Genomic DNA, 6,092 nt, shown 5'->3' on the forward strand with positions numbered 1-6,092 from the left:
ATTAACACAAACACTTGATATGCATAACAGCATAAGCAATCAAACCTTGTTCAGTTTTTCAAATTGATGGAATGGAACAGAACAGAAAAGAACATGGAAGCACCTTTGGCAATTTCAACTCTATAATCACAAGGCGAACGGAGGGTACCCAGAGAACGGAGAAGAACAGAGCTGGGTCACGGCGAGAAAAGGCGGACGGCGCCTTGAGGGTACCCAGAGAACGGAGAAGAACAGAGCTGGGTCACGGTGAGAAAAGGCGGACGGCGGAACCGCGGATGGCAGAACCGCGGATGGCGGAACAGAGCAGTGGCGCGACGCGCTTGTGGTGGTGGTGGCAGCTACGAAACTGCAGTGCCAGTTGCCTGCTCCGGTGCGGCGGTGTCGGCTGGCGGTTGCGGGCGAAGAAGAAAAGGATTCGTGACGGTGCTCTACTGCTCTGGATCTGGATTTTTTGAGAATCAAAAGTTAAGAATAAGGGTTTTGTGAGATTTGGATTTTAATCTGGATCTGGATCTGGATCCGGATTAAAACCGTTTAAATGGATTGGACTTAAAACCAAATTATAAAATAAATTTGGTTTGGTTTGGATTTTTTTTGGTTTAAAACTGGTTTTTTTTTAAAGGTTTGGTTTGGATTTGGTTTAAAATCCAAATTTTGGATTTTTTTGCCCACCCCTAATAGAGGGATATCCTTGAGCTTTAAACACAAGGGAGTCTTCATTCACTTGAATGATCAATTCTCCTCTGTCAACATCAATTACAGCTTTTGCTGTGGCTAGGAAGGGTCTGCCAAGGATGATGGATTCATCCACACACTTTCCAGTCTCTAGGATTATGAAATCAACAGGGATGTAGTGGTCTTCAACCTTTACCAAGACATCCTCTACAAGTCTATAAGCCTGTTTCTTTGAATTGTCTGTCATCTCCAGTGAGATTCTTGTAGCTTGTACCTCAATGATCCCTAGCTTCTCCATTATAGAAAGAGGCATGAGGTTTATACTTGACCCTAGGTCACATAGAGCCTTCTCAAAGGTCATGGTGCCTATGGTACAAGGTATTGAGAACTTCCCAGGATCTTGTCTCTTCAGAGGTAATTTCTGCCTCCGTCTGTTGCTGAGAAGATGATGGAAAAGGCTTGCTATTGCTAAACCTGTTTCTTCCACCATTATTGTTGTTGAAACCTTGTTGAGGTCTCTGTTGATCCTTCCATGAGAGATTTGGATGATTTCTCCATGAAGTGTTATAGGTGTTTCCATAGGGTTTTCCCATGTAATTCACCTCTTCCATTGCAGGGTTCTTAGGGTCATAAGCTTCTTCTTCAGAGAAAGCTTCCTTAGTACTGACTGATGTAGCTTGTATTCCAGACAGACTCTGAGAAATCATATTAACTTGTTGGGTCAATATTTTAGTCTGAGCCAATATGGCATTTAGAGTATCAATCTCAAGAACTCCTTTCTTCTGATTTGTCCCATTATTCACAAGATTTCTTTCAGAAGTGTACATGAATTGGTTATTTGCAACCATTTCAATGAGTTCCTGAGCTTCTGTAGGCGTCTTTTTCAGATGAAGAGATCCTCCAGTAGAGCTATCCAATGACATCTTGGATAGTTCAGACAGACCATCATAGAATATACCTATGATGCTCCATTCTGAAAGCATGTCAGAAGGGCACCTTCTGATCAATTGCTTGTATCTTTCCCAAGCTTCATAGAGAGATTCACCTTCCTTCTGTTTGAAGGTTTGGACTTCCACTCTAAGCTTACTCAATTTTTGAGGTGGAAAGAACTTTGCCAAGAAGGCATTGACTAGCTTTTCCCAAGAGTTCAGGCTTTCCTTAGATTGTGAATCCAACCATGTTCTAGCTCTGTCTCTTACAGAAAAAGGAAAGAGCATAAGTCTGTAGACCTCAGGGTCAACCCCGTTGGTCTTGACAGTGTCACAGATTTGCAAGAATTCAGCTAAGAACTGATGAGGATCTTCCAATGGAAGTCCACGAAACTTGCAATTCTGTTGCATTGAGAAACTAATTGAGGCTTAAGCTCAAAGTTGTTTGCTCCAATGGCAGGGATTGAGATGCTTCTCCCATAGAAGTCGGGAGTAGGTGCAGTAAAGTCACCAAGCACCTTCCTTGCATTGTTGGCATTGTTGTTATTTTTGGCTGCCATGGCTTCTTCTTGTTTGAAAAGCTCTGTTAGGTCCTCTATAGAGAGTTGTACTTTAGCTTCTCTTAGCTTTCGCGAAAAAGATTTTGAAATTAGAAATTAAAAAGATATGATTGAAAATTAATTTTGAAAAAGATGTGATTGAAAAGATATGATTGAGAATATATGATTGAAAATCATATTAAAAAGAGAAAGTTTTAAAATTAAAGTTGATTACTTGACTAATAAGAAATTAGAAGATATGATTCTAGAATTTAAAACTTGATCCTTTCTTAATAGGCAAGTAATAACTTGAAAATTTTGAATTAAATCACTAATTGTAGCAAGGATTTTTGAAAATAGTAATAAATAAAAATATTGAAAAGAAATCAATTTTGAAAAGATATGATTGAAAAGATATGATTTGAAAAAGATTTGATTTTGAAAAATTATGAAAATTTGGAAAAAAAATGAATTAAAAACAAAATCTTTCCTCTAGTGTCATCCTGGCGTTAAACGCCAGAATGGTATCCATTATGGCGTTTAACACCCAAAATGCTACCTTTTTGGGCGTTAAATGCCCAGCCAGGTACCCTAGCTGGCGTTTAAACGCCAGTTTTCCTTCTTTACTGTGCGTTTTGAACGCCCAGCTTTTTCTGTTTAATTCCTCTGCTGAATGTTCTGAATCTTCAATTCTCTGTATTATTGACTTGAAAAGACACAATTTTGAAAATATTTTTGAATTTTTAAAAATGAGAAACAAAAAAATGCAACTAGGATCAAATAAACAATGCATGCAAGACACCAAACTTAAAAATTGATGCTAGACTCAAACAAGAAAGATAAAATATTTTTGATTTTTATGGTTTTATAAATTTTTTTGTGATTTTTCGAAAATCATATGGAAAAGAGAATAAAGAGATTCAAAACTTTTAATAAGAATTCCAGGAATCATGCAATGTTAGTCTAAAGCTTTACTATGAAAAGATTAGACATAGTTAGCCAAGCTTCAGCAGCACATTACATTCAGCAGCTAAATTGATGAGAATCAATCAGCTTTTGCGATGATAAAAACATCACCTTGAAACTCTAGAATTCATTCTTAAAAATTTTGAAAAATAAAAAGAAAAGTGCCTAATCTAAGCAACAAGATGAACCGTCAGTTGTCCAAACTCGAACAATCCCAGGCAACGGTGCCAAAAACTTGGTGCACGAAATTGTGATCATCAACAATGGCACCAAAGACTTGGAGCTCTCAAACGTGAATCACACTTTGTCACAATTCCACACAACTAACCAGCAAGTGCATTGGGTCGTCCAAGTAATACCTTACGTGAGTAAGGGTCGATCCCACGGAAACTGTCGGCTTGAAGCAAGCTATGGTCATCTCGTAAATCTCAATTAGGTAGATTCAAATGGTTATGGAGAATTTATAATTAAAAGATAAATAAAACATAAAATAGGATAGAGATACTTATGTAATTCATTGGTAGGAATTTCAGATAAGCGTATGAAGATGCTTTGTTCCTCCTGAACCTCTGCTTTTCTATTGCCTTCTTCCAATCATTCATACTCCCTTCCATGGCAAGCTTTATGTTGGGCATCACCGTTTTTAATGGCTACTTCCCGTCCTCTCAGTGAAAATGTTCCAAATGTACTGTCACCGCACGGCTAATCATCTGTCAGTTCTCGATCATGTTGGAATAGGATCCATTGATCCTTTTGCGTCTGTCACACGCCCAACACTCGCGAGTTTGAAGCTCGTCACAGTCATCCCTTCCCAGATCCTACTCGGAATACCACAGACAAGGTTTAGATGTTTCGGATCTCAGGAATGGCCGCCAATAATTCTAGCCTATACCACGAAGGTTCTAATCTTAGATTAGAAACCCAAGAGATACACATTCAAGCTTGTTTGCATGTAGAACGGAAGTGGTTGTCAGGCACGCGTTCATAGGTGAGAATGGTAATGAGCGTCACATAATCATCACATTCATCATGTTCTTGAGTGCGAATGAATATCTTGGAGAAGAAATAGACTTGAATTGAATAGAAAAATAATAGTACTTTGTATTAATTCATGAGGAACAGCAGAGCTCCACACCTTAATCTATGGTGTGTAGAAACTCTACCGTTGAAAATACATAAGAACAAGGTCTAGGCATGGTCGTGAGGCCAGCCTCCCAAAGATGAAAATTATCCCAAAGGTATTTGAAAAAGTCTGAAAATACAATAGCAAAAGGTCCTATTTATAGAAAACTAGTAGCCTAGGGTTATAGAAATAGGTAATTAATACAGAAATCTTCTTCCGGGTCCACTTGGTGTGTGCTTGGGCTGAGCATTGAAGCTTCCATGTGTAGAGACTTTTCTTGGAGTTAAACGCCAGATTTTGTGCCAGTTTGGGCGTTTAACTCCAGCTTTTATGCCAGTTCTGGCATTTTGACGCCAGAATTTTTATGCTGATTTGGAACGCCGGTTTGGGCCATCAAATCCTGAGCAAAGCATGGACTATTATATATTTCTGGAAAGTCCAGGATGTCTACCTTCCAACGCAATTGAGAGCGTGCCAATTGAGCTTCTGTAGCTACAGAAAATCCACTTTGAGTGCAGGGAGGTCAGAATCCAACAGCATTTACAGTCCTTTTTCAGCCTCTGAATCAGATTTTTGCTCAGGTCCCTCAATTTCAGCCAGAAAATACCTAAAATCACAGAAAAATACACAAACTCATAGTAAATTTTAGAAGAGTGAATTTTATTTAAAAACTAATAAAAATATAATAAAAACTAATTAAAACATACTAAAAACAATGCCAAAAAGCGTATAAATTATCCGCTCATCAGTCGCCTCCACCGGGATTTCAATTTCCCAGGGAACAATCTGAGCCTAGAGTTAAACAGTAGGACCTTCTGTCTTGGCTCAAAGACTCTAGATGACAGTCTTTTGTCATGCCATCTTTTTGCTTTCTCTTTATAAATTTTAGCATTTTCGAATGCATTGAGTCTGAACTCTTCCAGCTCATTCAACTGGAGTAATCTTTTCTCTCTGGTTACCTTAGCATCAAGGTTTAGGAACCTGGTTGCCCAGTAGGCCTTGTGTTTCAGTTCCACTGGCAGATGACAGGCTTTTTCATACACAAGCTGGTATGGAGAGGTCCCTATAGGAGTCTTGAATGCAGTTTTGTATGCCCACAGAGCATCATCCAGACTTCTTGCCCAATCCTTTCTACGGGTACTTACTATCCATTCCAGGATCCATTTTAGTTCTCTATTTAAGACTTCAGCTTGCCCATTTGTTTGTGGATGATATAGAGTTGCCATTTTATGGTTAATTCCATATCGGACCAGAGCAGAGTCAAGCTGTTTATTGCAAAAATGAGTGCCTCTATCACTGATCAGTATCCTAGGGACACCAAACCTACTGAAGATATTCTTCTGGAGGAATTTCATCACTGTCTTAGTATCATTAGTGGGTGTTGCAATTGCCTCTACCCATTTAGATACATAGTCTACTGCCACCAGAATATAAGTGTTTGAATATGATGGTGTGAAAGGCCCCATGAAGTCAATACCCCATACATCAAACAACTCAATCTCTAAGATCCCTTGCTGAGGCATGGCATAACCGTGAGGCAGATTACCAGCTCTTTGGCAACTATCACAGTTACGCACAAACTCTCGGGAGTCTCTATAGAGAGTGGGCCAGTAGAAGCCACATTGGAGAACCGTTGTGGCTGTTCGCTCACCTCCAAAATGTCCTACATATTGTGATCCATGGCAATGCCATAGGATCTTCTGTGCCTCTTCTCGCACACATCTACGGTTCATTCTGTCTGCACACCTCTTAAAGAGATATGGTTCATCCCACAAGTAGTACTTTACATCAGTAACTAATTTTTTCGTTTGCTGCTTGCTGTACTCCTTGGGTACGAATCTCACAGCTTTATAGTTTACA

Source organism: Arachis ipaensis, chromosome B08 (genome assembly GCF_000816755.2).
Source record: "Arachis ipaensis cultivar K30076 chromosome B08, Araip1.1, whole genome shotgun sequence".
In the NCBI taxonomy this organism is placed as follows: Eukaryota; Viridiplantae; Streptophyta; class Magnoliopsida; order Fabales; family Fabaceae; genus Arachis; species Arachis ipaensis.